Source organism: Dipodomys spectabilis, unplaced genomic scaffold, assembly GCF_019054845.1.
Source record: "Dipodomys spectabilis isolate Male_0828 unplaced genomic scaffold, ASM1905484v1 ptg000454l, whole genome shotgun sequence".
In the NCBI taxonomy this organism is placed as follows: domain Eukaryota; kingdom Metazoa; phylum Chordata; class Mammalia; order Rodentia; family Heteromyidae; genus Dipodomys; species Dipodomys spectabilis.
The window spans coordinates 1,148,772-1,165,103 of NW_024871131.1; positions in this window are offsets into that span (position 1 = coordinate 1,148,772).

Below are 16,332 nucleotides of genomic sequence, written 5' to 3' on the forward strand. Positions count from 1 at the left end.
CAATAGAAAGTGGAGTTTATTACTTTCAAGGGAATTTTAGATATACACTTGATATTGTAGTAACATTTACAGTATATCACTTGAAAAAGTTCTGTCTAAACCCTTAAATATTTTTGTGTAGTGAGGGGGAAAGAGGAAGTTAATTTATACTGGTTAGGAATTTGCAATGCTTCAAAAATCTATTCCATAATTTGTTATGAGCACATATCAACCTACCTGATGTGGTTTAGTTTTCGTGTTTCTTTATTTGTTCAAAATTTTAATATGGATGTATGCACAGTGGTAACATTAAAATTATTAATCAAAAGAAAAATAATAGCAAAATCATACACACATATCACACTATGATGCTAATAATAATTTTGATTAAGATGATGATGATGACCACAGTGTAGCCTGATAATGACAATGTTGTGATTGAAAAGGTAAAAAAGAACTTTAGACATCATTGAAGGTAGATTTCCCACATTGAATACATAGTTATAAACAGTGTTGGATTACATACAATAAGAATAACGAGAGGAGAGTTTCAATATCAATAAATAAAATCACATAAACAGGTTCAGACACTAAAAAACCCTAACCTTATTCCTGCTGTTTCTCTAATGTGTACTCATTTTCTTGGTGGTATTTTTTTCTAATAAATAAAATCGTTTATTTCAAACATTTTGATGGACTAAGCTATAGTTTTCAACTAAGTGTTATTAGTTCAAATAACATTCTCATATAGATAGTATTCAAATTAATGTTTCCAATGATATATTAAGAGTATGTTCTTCAGTAAAGCTGTAAACACATGACCCAATTTACATAATACCACTTACATATCTGTAGTTACCATAAAAGGACACAGACTGTAGAGCCAGTACTTAAAATTTATTTTTATTTCTGCATGAAACTATTTGTGAATTCATACCAACAAATTGAATTTGACTCTTTATTTATAAGCTAAGGTGGAAAATATAAGGACGCTTCAGCTATCTTTTTTCTTGCTCCAGAAGTCAACAAATATATTCTTCAATATTTCTGGTAGATTACCTCCATTTACAGATGAGAAATGTAAGACCAACAGTCAATGTAGTGAGTAAATAATGATACTGGAATTTGTATCTGAGCTCTTCACTCTGTGTGCTTACAAGGAGAGTAACTTGGTGATGGAGAGGACCAATATGAAAAGACTATGTGGAAAAATCATACTTTGTAAACGGTTGTTTTAGGAATAGGGGATCAGTGATGAATAATTGAAACAGGCTGGTGTCAGGCGCATAAAAGGGAGTACATAGAAATTGTATTAGTGAAAGAAACTGAGAAAATCTTCATCATTCATCTTATCTAATGGCAGGGAGTAGAAGGGAAAGAAGAAATCTAAAGTGCCTTCACATCTCTGGCTAGCATTTGTGTTAGTTATATTATTCGTGATAAAGACTACAGGTGGAAATGATGGATTTAGAGGAAAAAACTCTCAGAAAATTCTAAAGTTTATGTTAAACAGATGCAAAGATAGGCCTGTTTAGATATCATCAAAATATCCACGACCATGAATATGAAAAAATGATAAAAATCAGTGGTATTATTAAAGGGAAGAAGAAAAGGAAAATTCTGACACATGTGTGAGCAATGCAAGCAACAGTGTGGACAAGATTAGAAGAAAGAGATAAATAAGGAAACAAAAACGTAATAAACACAGATTTACAGAAGTAAAGGAAAGAACGAATTTGCAGGAATATATTGAAGGAAATATGCTATTTGGATTTGGAAAGTAAAGGACATAGACAAGTTCAAAAAGAACAGTGTTTTGGTGAAAGTCATATTGATAAAATTTTGAGATATGAATGTGAAGTCATGAAATTCTGAATCCATGTATTCAACAGATCCTGTTGATTTTAAATTCAAGGAACAAATGCTTTTATCCTGACCTTAGAAGAATTATACAGATATAACTCTCATTAACTACTTAGAGGTATTCTGTGAATATTTTTGAAGACTTTGTTCAGCCAGGTGAATAAAGATTGAACTACAGCACAGGCAAACCTAATTTGTGCTACAGTTCCAAGGAGTGACCCATGTATCCACACCATTTTGGGATTTTATTGAAATGTCTTTAGATATGTTCGTATATCTTATCAGCCTAATCATTATAAATGTAGGACAAGTAGCACCAAGTATTAGGTTGAACATACAGCTTTACTGATGTGACTGAAGCCTCCTCGAATTGATTCTTCTGTAGAATAAAAAATGCCTGAGTAGCCATTGACACGTCATAACTGCCATATACTCCATTTAAATCTAATTTTTGTTAGGAATATCTCCATGCTGTAATAACCCTGTCAATCAACCTGCTACAAATTCTTATATGTAGAAAGTGCTCTTATAACCTTCAAGTTTTTACTGAATGGAAGAGTTCAGACATTACCCTCACCACTAAGATTAAATGCCCAGAAAGATTAGACATTTTGTGTTAATGCTTTTCTTTTATTTTTTCATACACATTGGCAAGTGGGAAAGGATTCTGATGTAACAATAACACAATTTTGACTTGTACTAACAAAACATCTAGGATCTAGTGTTAATTCATATACTTACTAATTAGTTCCAAATTTTGTGGATATTTATATTTCTCCTGGGAAAACAAATGAGTTCCAAGAAAATGCCCCTAAGGAGCCTTTCAATTCCAATATCACTGTTAATGAGATAATGTCTCATAATGCTTTAAATTCTATACCCTCGAATGTAGGTATAGGGTTATACTGTGGAACTTTTCTCCTCAGAGAGTGAGTACTACCCTATTGTTTAACATGGTCAAAGTACCGTGATAAATAGACGGGGCGTATGCAAACAAAAACTGGTAGTGGAACAATGTTCTTAGCAGTTTGTAAAGATGAAATGGAAATAGAGCAACCATAATCTCAAAAGGAATGTGCAAAGAAGACAAAAGCACAAAGTAGAATGTGCCAAGGAAATGTGGAGTAAAATTTCAAATTATGTGCTCAGGAGTGAGGATGTGTTCAAAGTACTGCTTCAGAGAATATAGTTGAATATCTTGGGGAAAAAAACTGCTTTAAATTATTCTGTGATAATTGTACAAGTAGAAGCCCCTAACTCTGACTGTAATCAGCCACAACATCATCAAATTAGGGACTATTTTCCAAGTGCAAAGTGAGAAAAAAAAGGGCTCATCGCAGTTAGTGTTCAGGTTAAAGTAATGGAAATCACTTAATTTTTCTGATAAATCTTCATTTATTGCTGGAGCATTAAAGTAGGGAAAAGCCAAGTAAATATATTGCATGTTCCTAAATTAAGCTGGATGTATTATATTGTTCTCTATTTTAACTTGGAAGTTATAGATTATATCTTTTTATACTCTGATTTGGGACACTGATCTGCTCTCAGTTATTTCTACTCTTCCCCTTCTTTTGACCATCCGCTTACATAATCTTTATTTAAAGAGACATACTTGAGCTTGCATTTCTAAATTCTTCAAAATTATCTGAATTTCTTCATACTTCTGGCAGCCTCCTAAATCTTTCTCAAGGGAATATTTTGTCACTACCATTTTTATCCTATATGATATCTTCCTGCCTAATACAGTGCAAAATATACATCATCCAGATATCTCAACACTTGTACCAACATAAAATATTATCTTACTTAGAAACCATGATTTCAGTATATCTGGGGAGGTGGCATCTGTCATTTTTGAATGACCTTAAGTGATACTTACATGAAATCATGTTTTAAACCAATATGCCACTGAGAAGATGAACGAATCGATAAAATCGATGAAATCATTAATACACACACACACACGCACACACACACACACACACACACACACACACACACGGTGGAATTCTATGCTTCCAATTCATAAGGAAATGGAAAGACTTGGAAAAATCCTACTAAGTAAATTAAGCAAGACACAAAGAAACAGATTCCATGGTTTCCCTCATGTGTAATAAGTAGGAAATGTCTAGGATGGTCGTAGCAGATGAGCAGAACGGCTCAAGAACTATGTATATATGACCATATAAGTGGATGCTGAGCAAAATGAACTCCTAGACATTGAAACAAAGGTTTTCCTTTGTGGTTGTTTTTTTTTTTAATGTACTATGTGATTTCTTTATTCTTTTGTGTTTTCTCCTGTGGTTTATCTCCTGCTGCATATGATTTCAGTATCCTGTGTATTGTATACATACTTATCTTAATTTGGCAAGGGAAGAGGAACAACAAAATGGTGACAGAGAGGACAAAGAGCAAACCAATGCCATAGCAATACTCACAAGACAACATGTTGGAAATTTTCACTACATCTTGTGAGGGGTATTGGGGAAAAGGAAAAGTGTGAGAAAAATGAGGGAGCGGGTAAAAAGTTCGACATATTATGTATTCACTACATTACAATTACTGAAACCCCTTCTATATATTAAATTGACAATAAAATAAAATTTAAAAATAAGCTACATAAAATAGAATTTCACTGTATTATTATAGTAAATATTATTCTATGTGTATTACCTTTATAAAATGAACAATATTTGGCTTCTAATTTGAATTAATTGCCCCTTTCTTTATCAGAGGGTCAGCAACTGGAATGTTATCAAACTATACAAAATTTTCAGAATATACTTGCCATTATTTTGAAAAAAAAAACCCATTATTTTAGTATTGTCTCATACTAAATAGAAAATAGTTCAATTCTCTGGAAACTCCTAACATTTAAAACTGAATTTTTGTTAAGAGGAGAGAATATATGTGTTCTTCAAAATTCCTATGACTACTAACTACTCATTTTCAAATTCTGAACATGCCATACCAGAGACATTCAAAACAGTGCCTGTTTGCATTTTATTTAATTCTGCAATAGATGCAGCCACATTCTGGTTGAAGATAAAACTATGAAGTATCTATAATAATTAATTCCTCTGGAGTAAACATTTGTTCATCAGAGTAAGCTATTATTTCTATGAAAATCAATCCCAACATTTTATGCAGTGAAGTCATTCTAGCCGAACAATTTCCAACTTGTAAGGTGCACCTTAAAATTCCCTAAATTTCACAGCATGACTAGCTTAACACTATTGTGAAAAAAATATACACTTCTACTAATGTAATGCCCTTTCTATTGTTCTAAGAACACTGCACTAAACTTTGCTGCATCATTTTTCCCCAAGTGATATTCTTGAGATCAGAAAATTTGCAAATATTCTTTTTACTTATCTTTTTTCCTATAATAGATATTCAGGAGGCTAAGATCTGAATATTATGGTTCAAAGCACACCCAGGCAGGAAGGTTTCTTAGATTCTTATCTCCAATGAACTGCTCAGGAAAAGCCAGACAAAAGTGGCACTGAGGTTCAAGTAGTAGATAGTAGTCTTGACCAAAAACAGGCACAAGGACCGTGCCCTCAGCCTAAATTTAGCCACAGTTAAAAAAATGTGTACATCTTTATCTGACACCCATCAGAGATTAAACCTGAGTATGAAACCTAAGGAAAATGATAAGGTAAGAATTTAACTTTTCTGGATTTAAGTAAACAAAATGCAGCATAGAGTAACTCATTGGTTTAAAGTCAACCTATTTCTCCAAAACATTCTAAGCATTTCCTTACAATGTGTATTATTCTCAAGAAGGGAATGGAGAATATGAGAATTGGACTAACCAAGTATTGTCTTCAAATATACATAATTTGGATTTACCTCTTTTTTCGTTATAGGCATTTTTGAGAAAACTGTTTGAATAATTGATTTCCTGGTCGGGTATAATATATCCTAGTTTCATATACCAAACTTCATTCAGAAAATGGTATATAGTGATTAAGTAAACATATTCAATAAATGTCATAAAGTATATACCTATAGGAATAATATTTTTAAGAGTGCATTTTAAATATTCTAATATAATTATTTATTTGATGGGAAAATTTCACATTAACAGTAATTAACTGGAATACTTTAACGTTAATTGGACAAGATTGTCTTTCTAAATGAGCAAAACCAATTTCTCCCTTTCTTTATCAAGGAAACAACAGAGGAAAAAATGGAAATTAACATATGAATATATAACAACTGGAATTAATTTTTGTCTTTTTATTAGCAAATATTAATTTCAAAAAGTGTTTTATTGTGTTATACACATATGTCCATATAATGTAGCCATCTACATTTTATTCCTTTTATTAGTTTTATTATACCATCATACTTACTTATAAAATATTTGAATATATTTATCCACAATATTTCTCTTCATGTCCTCTCTTAATTTTTTCCAAATTTAATCAGTTCCATATTTTAAACCTGGGTCATTCATTGTATTTTCTGGTTCTAGAGTCTGCATATAAGAAATCTAGTTTGTGTTTTTCACAGTATGGCAGATTGCATTAATAAGAAGGTTTCCAGTTCTATCCATTTTTTGAAGATGATATGATTTCATTATTATGTGTGGCTAAATAATATATCATTGTGTATATTTATTATAACTTGTTTAGTCAATGAGTGATTAAGGAACATATAGGTTAATTCTGTAGTTATTTATGCTTTTTATGTGGGAGAAGTAAGGATGGAAATAATGATGTTTAGACTGAGAAACATGCTCTTTAGTATGGCACTCTAGTATTTGAAACATCAGCTGCTCTTTCATCAGTATTTCAATACTGCATTATATTTTAAAAATAAAATTTAATTACATTTGCAAAGGTGTTCTCTTTCAGTATCCATATAACTTTTTATTACAGTGTTATATGACATACAGTGTATGTCATGTGAGTGAAAATGCATGCATGTTTGTATATATAGCTGACTCTAAGGAAACTGAATGTATGTGAGATACAGGATTCAAATAAAAGTTTCAGACCTGCTAAGATGCTAAACTGAATATGTCCAGTTTGTGGAGTGTGATTTCAAGATCATATTTTGTAGGTTTCATACCAATTAAGTAGATGTTTCTCATCCAAAATCATAAGGAATAAAACAACTACTCTCTTTCATAATCATTTAGTCTTAGTACTCCAGACATTGTAATTAGTGGAAAAAATGATTGAAAGTAAGATGGGTCAGTAGTGAGCCTTTAGAAACACTGAATTTTCCCCAAAATCTTCAGATGCACTCTGTGAATAGAAGTTACAATTTTATATATTTATAAATATATTTATAAACATACACATATAATATGATTCTATTTATGTAAATATGTGCATATAATATAAATATATCATATATTTGTTATATTTTAAATGTATCATAAATATTTATTTATATTTAAATGTAATTCATATTATCATATGTACATATATATATATATATATATATATATATATATATACACATATATTTTTTTGGTCAGTCGTGGGGCTTGAACTCTTGGCGTTGGTGCTGTCCCTATGCTCTTCAGCTCAAGGCGAGAGCTCTACTGCTTGAGACATAGCGCCACTTCCTGTTTTCTGGAGGTTTATTAGAGATAAGAATCTCATGGAATTTCCTGCCTGGGCTGGCACTGAACCATGATCCTCAGATCTCAGCCTCCTGAGTAGCTAGGATTACAGTTATGAGCCACCAGTGTCCGGCTATATTTATATCTGAAATTTGTCAGTGGAACAAAAGGTACAGAAACTATTATTCTTAACATGAAAGGACTTCACATTGACAGGTGTAGTTACAAGAAGAAAAACGATAAATATTCACAGTGGCACAAAAATCCCTTAGGTGCCTAGTTCGACAACTCTTTTTTTGAGACACTTCATGTTGTGTACTTGGTTTTCAACCGAAGCGACTATAGAAGGTATTGGACCCTAAACAACACTGACAATTGCCCACTGACAAATACCCACTCCTCTATGACAGATTTAGCAAGGACTATCATGGAGATTCTTGTTAGGGACATGATGAAAAATTTATATGTTAGTTGTGATTACAGAACTGTTTTACATCTGTCACTCAGACAGTAACTGTATTTAACATAGTTCCTTTGCTCTAACTTATATTTTTTTGGCTCAGGAAATTGTTTTTATTCGTGAAAACTTGGCTGTTCACAACATAGACATGCGTTTTAAATCCTTTTGAAATTACTGTCTGCACAGAGTTCTATGAGATGAACTTCTCTTTACCACTGAAATGAACTTACTCTGATTCAAACTTGGACATCAGCTAGCTTGTTCTCCTTCCCTTAAAACCATCTATATAGACGTCTTTACATGTAAAACAGATCCTCACTTACTTGCAAAAGTCTGTCAGTGAGTCAAACCTAACTCACCCAAGTGAGGTTAATTCATCTCCCATGCTTCCTTTCATTAAAAATGGTAAGAACTGTTTAGCAATGTACATACTTTTTATTGTGAAGTGTGACTCCTATGTTCCATAATGTGAATCAAGCAGAGGAATCAGTTTATGATAGGAAAGGTCATTTCAAAGAGTCTTAGAACTTGAAAATTATCCTGAGTATAATTTTTGGAGAAATATCTCTTTTCAAAATAGAGGACTCATTTATTATTATTCTTATTTTTGTTTGTTTTTTTTGGGGGGGTCCGGTCGTGCGGCCTGAACTCTGGGCCTGGGTGCTGTCCCTCAGCTTTTCAGCTCAAGGCTAGCGCTCTACCACTTTAGCAACAGCGCCACTTCCGGATTTTTTCTTTTTGCTTATGTGGTGCTGAGGAATCGGACCCAGGACCTCAGGCATGCAAGGCAAGCACTCTACCACTGAGCCATCTTCCCAGCCCCTCAATTATTTTTTATATTGTGCTGGTACTGGGGTTTGAACTGCTGGCCTTGAGCTCTATCGAGGCTTTAATTCTCAATGTTTGCTCTATACCACTTAAGCCACACTTGTACTTCTTCCTTTCACCACAACTGGAGAAACGAATCTCTTAGGTTTATCTACTTGGAATAACTTCGAATTGCAATTGTCAAATTTGAACCTACCAAGTAGCTAGATGTAAGCCACTGGTGTTCTGCTACAACTCACTTCTAAAGAATAAATAATCACAAAAATCAGAGAAAAATATTTGTTCAATTATTTATGTGTTGTCTAAAAAACCAAATCATTTGCTACTGAAAGAGAAAAATAGAGATGATAGAGATGAATATGGAGGAGCAAGACCCCAAGAAAGAAGGGAAGGGATGATAAATGAGGGGAGGAGAAGGGAAGGGAAGATACGCGAGGAGGGGGAGCTGAGTAGAATTTTCTACTCATCACTAAGGTATTGTTGGACAATCAGTGCTTTTGCATTTATGTAGCCAAAGCTTTCTATTTTTGGTAGTTGTAAACTGAGACATAAAATACCAATTTACAGGTAATAACCTGTTAGTGTGCTTCCTCCTGCACCAAGGAAGCCATAGTAAGGTTACTGTTAGAGAGAAGGCAAGAGTAATCAGTTTAAGTGATTCTGAGAAACAATAATTGACATGCAAGGAATGCTCCCTTGTATGGTGAAATCAAGCATCACTCTTGTTCCCTGCTCCAGACTTCCTCTCAAAAAGAACAGCAAAAACAGAAGAGGAAGGAAATATCTGAGTAATGATCATCTCTTTATTTTCCCTCATCTCTTGACCACTCAAACAATAAAGCCAAAGGAGACTTAACCTGAGCTTGTGGGAGAAATAGGGGGGAAAGTTCATTCTAACAAAGAGAAAGTTGTCAAGTAATAGGGGTGGCATTTCAAATACTGAAATAAACCTTTTATAATTATTAATAAAAAGTAACTTGAAATTTATTGAACATTTAGAAGAATACAGGGCTCACTACATAGTGGAATCTGCATTATTAATACTGACTCTTGCTTCTATCATCAGAAATTGAAGATCTTCCCTAATATTCCAATACTAGGCAAATTACCCTTGATATTCACTTAAACTTTGTGAATATAATGCAGAAAACATGACTTTAAATTTAAACCGGTGAAGTGATAGGTAATGGAAATTCATTATGAATAGCATAATGCTGAGAGCATGGAAATTATTTTTCTTTCGTTTTCTGTGTGTAGAGAAGAAAAAAGGTCTCTTGGATGGCCCTGAAGTTCCAATTCTAAATTTAGGACAGAAGGTGAATAGTAAAGGAGACCTATTTCAGCCATTCAGAGATTAGAAATGTGGAGGAATTTCCTCATTTTTGTAGGTCAAACATGGAAGAGAAGATGTGGCAAGTCCAAAGCCAAATGCCAAAGGCATGAAGTTAAAACCAGTCTCAATAGAGAATCTGGGTTTAAAGAGAGTAGGGTAGAAGAGTGGAGAGGGAAATGGTGGACTAATACATTCATAGTATTCGATGTACATGTGTGAGGATATAAGTAGTAAACTTGAAGGGATAGGGGGGGTTGGGGTAAGGGAAGGAAGAAAAATGGAAAGTTTGACAAAGATCCAGATGTATTGCACATTGAAATGCATATACACTCTATTCAACACTGACATGATGAAACGAAATCCATTTGCACAACTAGCTAAATATTAAAAAGTTTTTGAAGTTTTAATATTGAGCGACCAGAAGCCTAAACCCTTAGAGATAAACAAGATGATAGCATTGACATATTGTTGAGGCTTGTGCTCCTTTCAATATGCAAAATTTAATAAGTGTTGTCTGGGCAAATGTACATTTTATTTTACCAATTCCTTTTTCAAATTGCTTAAAATATAGAGAACCAAATTCCCATATTACTTCACTTCCAATAAAAAAAAATCTTATAGACCTTTAGTTTTCTCAGTTGTTTCTAAATATCTTAATGCAATGCATTGGAAATAATTTCATTCTCATTTAATTCTAAATTTGAAATCACTAAATTCTTTTAAAATCCTCTTACTCGGGCACAGGTATGGATAGATAACTGACGTGGGCAGAATCAGAATTATTCAGAAGGCTGTAAATGGATCCTCACCTAGTTTTCTCTCTGCTAGATCATAGAATACAGACTGCCCTAATTGGAAAAAGTTAGCCTTCCTAGGTTTTCTTCATATAAACACTCTATCAACATTTTGTTGTTAGAGGATTATTCAAGATTAGCTATATGTTATTGATAATGACTGAACATTACAGAAAGGTTAGGGAAAACCCTCTACACTTCAGTGAGGTTGTGAATTGTGCTTCATAAAGTGTTATGAAATCGCTCCATGAGAAATCTAGCAACCTCATTTCTAAAAAGTCCTTGCATGGTTACTCTTTCTAATAAAGTCTCAATTCAAGTACTTCTCCTTGGAGTTCCATACTACTCAATGATGCTGTATTAGCTCCTTGTTATATTTTGCAGACCGGTGTTGGTGATGAAATTTGTGCTTTCCAAAATTGCTCTCCCAATTCCACCCACAAAATGCAGACAAATATTCTGAAAGAACAGTCAGAGGAAGATGGCGGAGGAGAAGCTGCAGGCTAAACAAGCTCTGTCATAGAAAGCAGCTTTTGTGTTCCAGTGAATAATCCTAGACTAGAGAATCACAAGTGTGCCATCACAGTACAGAGAGTTTGGCAAGAGAGGGAAAATCCAGGAAGGAGACAGATCTGAGCACCTGACCTTAGTTGCAGCTCTGGCCAGGGGCGGTGGCAGCAGCAGCTGCCTTAGCCACGATACCAGAGAGAATCTGGGACAAAGGCACCAGATGCAGTGGGTGGGTGGATTCTACTCAACACCAGCAAGAACTGACAAGGATTAGATATGTTCATCCTACAGATCTACAGATCGCACACCTGAGACTATGCAGAAACCAAGATTCTGGCAAGCAGGAACCAAGACTCTGGCGTGAGTAGAACCGTGACATCTTCACTCCTTCTCCGGGAACATAGGAGGAAAGGTCGCCCCCTTCCCCCCCCACGGCCCCACCATCACCAGAGATCTCCATCTTTGATTCTGACAAAGTCCCGGCTGAGCAACTAGCTCCAACTCAGGCCTTGGAAGAAAAAAAAAAGAGTCATTTAGCAGGTTAGAAGTACCTGATCTGACCTGCCAAGTTCAGCTCCACCCAGGGGAAAGTCATCCAGCTCAGGCAGGGGTTCCTCTGCCCCTGGAGGAGTGACTTCCTTCACTGGGTAAACAGAGCCAGAAGCTGCCTCTCCCTATAGCAGCCTAGACAAACAATTGAAATTCAGTTAACATAAACCCTGAAAATGGCTCTAGGCTGGACTCTGTGAGTCTCTCACCAGCTAGCCCCTCAGGGAAAAGCTACTGTTTGCTGAAAGGCCTCAACCATACCCAAAACCTAGCCTCATCACAGCATCTCCAAGCTAGAGAAAACAGCCATCTCCTATTTTGTGATACTCAAAGCAGATGTCCCTCCCACTGAACTAGACTGGGAGAAGGATCACAAAATCCTGAGTAATGCAGAGCATTTTTCTGCCTGCTCAAACAAACTGACTTAAGAAACCAATCAACCCACAGGAAAACCAAACACCACAAACCACGAAACTGGTTACAGACACAGGAGAGATACAGGATCTTCCCATTTTTGCACCCCCCCAAAAAAAATTCAAAGACCTCTTTTTTTGTACCTTTTTTAATTTTAATTTTTTTCTATTAATCTTTTTTTCTCTCATAATTTTTTAATTTTAATTTTTTGTGAACATACTGTACAGAGGGGTTACAATTACATGGTCAAGATAATGAGTACATTTCTTATCAAGCATTGCAGCCTCCTCCTTTGTTTACCCTTCACATCCCTTCCCAGCCTCCCCCGCTCCCCCCCAACCCCCCCCCCCCACACCAAAGTTGTAAAGTTCGTTTTTGACATGACAACTTCTATTTCTCATAGTTGCATCGGGTCCACCTGTATCCTTAAACGACTTGTTATTCCTCATCTCCTCCACAAATTATACCAACATCAAATATAGTGAAAGCAGGGATTATACTGTGGGGGAGCGACATACAAAGCTACAAAGAAATAATCTTATAAATGAGTTAGAAACAAATGCATGAAAGAAAAAAATATTTAAATACATATCTTAGGGTTCATTTTCCTAACATCACATTATCTGAACTTTCCTGCTTGACTCATACATATACTAGATATTGCAAATAAGGGAAACCAGGGGACCTATGTTTCTTTGGGCTTGGCTAATTTCACTTAATGTAATTTTTTCCAAGCCTTTCCATTTCCTAACAAATGGGGCAATGTCATTCTTTCTGATGGAGGCATAGAATTCCATTGTGTATATATACCACATTTTCTTGATCCATTCATCTACTGAGGGGCATCTGGGTTGGTAAATAATGCTGCAATAAACATAGTTGTGCTGGTAGCTTTAGTGTGGCCTTGTTTGTAAATATTTGGAAAACCAAACACCACAAATAGACTAAAGACTCCACCAAGAAACTGGTTACAGACACAGGGGAGATACAGGATCTTCCCATTTTTGCACCCCCCCCCAAAAAAAAATTCAAAGACCTCTTTTTGTGTACCTTTTTTAATTTTAATTTTAATTTTTTCTATTAATCTTTTTTTCTCTCATAATTTTTATTGTGTGTGTGTGTGTGTGTGTGTGTGTGTGTGTGTGTGTGTGATTTTTTAAAATCTTTTTTAGCCTTTTGGTCCTTTTTAAAAATTCTTTTCAAGCTTTTGTGTTTTTTTTTCTTTTTTGCATGACTTAATTGCTTTTCTACTCATCTCCAGAGAAATACCTGTCATTGATTATTAGATCTTATCCCCCATTATGTACATACTTAATCCAGAAATTTATTATTCAAATCACAACCACTTAGGCTTAACTTCTTTAAGAGCAGTATTAAATCTTTATCCCTATGTAATTTTCAAGTAACTAATTTTAAGTATTTTTATTTTTTAGTTTTTCATGTCTCCTTTCTATCCCTTCCCTCATCTCATCCTATCGTTTTCTCCTATAAATATCACTTATTTAAGCTTACATGGTTTTTAAGTGTTTCACGTTTTAAATTTAAATTTTAGTTTTTCCATTTTTTTTCTTTTTTTGTTGTTGGTTTGTTTTAATCTCTCTCCTATCATTCTGTCCAATCATTTTCACTCTCGGAGATTAGGACTTGGTTAAATTCACTTTCCTTTTACTTCTTCACATCCCTCTAAGCCTATTTTCCCCATATTTCTACCTAAAATGAATAATTTCTGGTTTTCCAAATTCTTCTTTGCTGTTTTTAGCCCATTAATCCATAGTTGTTTGGTGCAGAATAGATTATATCTATTGAACTACATTGTATCTATAGCCTTTTGACTGTGTAACTACAGAAATTTGGTCGATGCTTGCCTTAAAATTGTGTTCTAGCACAAAATTGGTGTTTCTTTCATACCAAATGCACAGAAAAAGCTGGAAAAACACAAGAAAAATAGCAAGTCCAGGTCTCTAAACTCCCAGACACAACAATCCAGTAATAGAACAATTAATGAATGATACAGAGAAGAGTTCCCAAAAAGCTCTACAAATACTACTGGTAAACATGATAAAAAAAAAAAAAAAAGAAATGATTGAACACTTGCAAAGGACTCGTGTTTGCGAGATAGGTAGAGAATGGTGGCAAACCAAAGGTTAGTACAGATATCCTCTGAGCATGAGGAAGCTACTCAAAAATTGATACAAGACTTGCGTGAGCAGGCTGAGAACAGTCAGAGGGAAAGACAGGTACTAAGTGAGCAAGCTGAGAACAGTCAAAGAGAACTACTGGAATTGCATGAACATGAAGAAGCTAATAAAAGTAATAAAGAAACTGCAAGAGCAGGATGAGGAATACATGGAATCCATAAACAGACAGCAGAAAGAATTCAGGGAGACTACCAATGGAATGCTGAATAGAACCGGACAGAAGGAATGGGAGTCCAAGGAAACCATAACCATTCAACTAAGTGATTTGAGAATAAACACTGAACACCAAATTAAGGAACTAAATAACTTCATACAAGATCTAAAACAAAGGTCCATCAAAGAATTTGAAGCCATCAAAGCTGACGAATTAGAAGGAAAAGAAATAAAAACAAATTAGAAAGTCTTGACAGTAGGTTAGACCAGCAGAAGCTCAATTCTCTGGGATTGAAGACAGCCTAAATTTTACAGAAAAAGAACTTACAACTATCCAAGACAAATCCAAGAATATGATAGATCTATCCAACATTTGGAAGACATTATCAGAAGGCTTAATCTGAGGATAATGGGTGTAGAGGAGCACATAGAGACAGAAGTTAATGGTCTAGGAAATTTATTTAACAGGATCCTAACATGCAATAAGATAGGCCTATTCAGATACAAGAAGCTTTTAGAATCCCAAATAGACCAAAGGAGAATAGGACATCCCTGTGTCACTTTATAATCTTAACAGGATCAATTCAGACAAAGGAAAAGATCCTTAAAGTTTTCAAGGAGAAAAGATCAATCAATTATAAAGGGAAACGAATTAGAGTCACCTCAGATTTCTTAGTAGAGACACTTAAAGCAAGAAGAGCTTGGAATGATGTAGGCCATGACCTAAAGACAAACAACTATTAATCAAGAATACTGTACTCAGCTAAACTCTCCTTCATAAACAAAGGTCAAATAAAAGCCTTTCATAGCAAAGAAAAACTGAAACAATTTATCTCCACCAAACCAGCCCTAAAAGAAAGTTAAGGATGTCCTACACATAGAAAACCAAAAAGACACCAATAAAGGCGAAGAAAACGAACCTAAACTGCTAATCCAAGAACCATAGGAAGAAACCAGTTGCCGCAACCCCCAAGAAGGTGGATAGCAAGGCAGGAACTCCCAAACACCTCCTAGTCCTAACTCTCAACATTAACAGACTTTATTCTCTAATTAAGCAACATAGACTCTCTAGTTGGATTAAAAAGGAAGATCCTTCTATCTGCTGCCTTCAGGAGTCACACCTTCACCATAAAATAAAAATTTTGAAAGTGAAAGACTGAAACAAAATCTACCAAGCAAACAGCCCCAATAAACAGGCAGGAGTTTCAATCTAAATATCAGATAAATTGGACTTCAAATTAAAAATAGTGAGAAGAACTAAAGAAAGTTGCTACATACTAATTAAGGGATCTCTCCTTCAGGAGGATATCATAATTCCAAAGATCTATTCACCAAACAACGGAGCACACAAATTCATCCAAGAAACACTACACTAATTCAAATCTCACATTGATCCAATGACACTAATTGTTGTGGACTTTAACATGCCACTATCCCCACTAGATATATCAAGTGAACAAAGACTCAAAAGACAAACTGCAGATCTAAACAACTGCAGATATCAACTAGACATAAAATATATCTACTGAATATTTCACCTAGCAGCATCAGAATACAAGTTTTTCTCAGCAGCACATAAAACATTTTCCAAAATAGACTACATTTTAGGTCACAAAGCAAACTTGTCCAAATTTAGAAGCATTGAAGTTATACCTTGCATTCTCTCA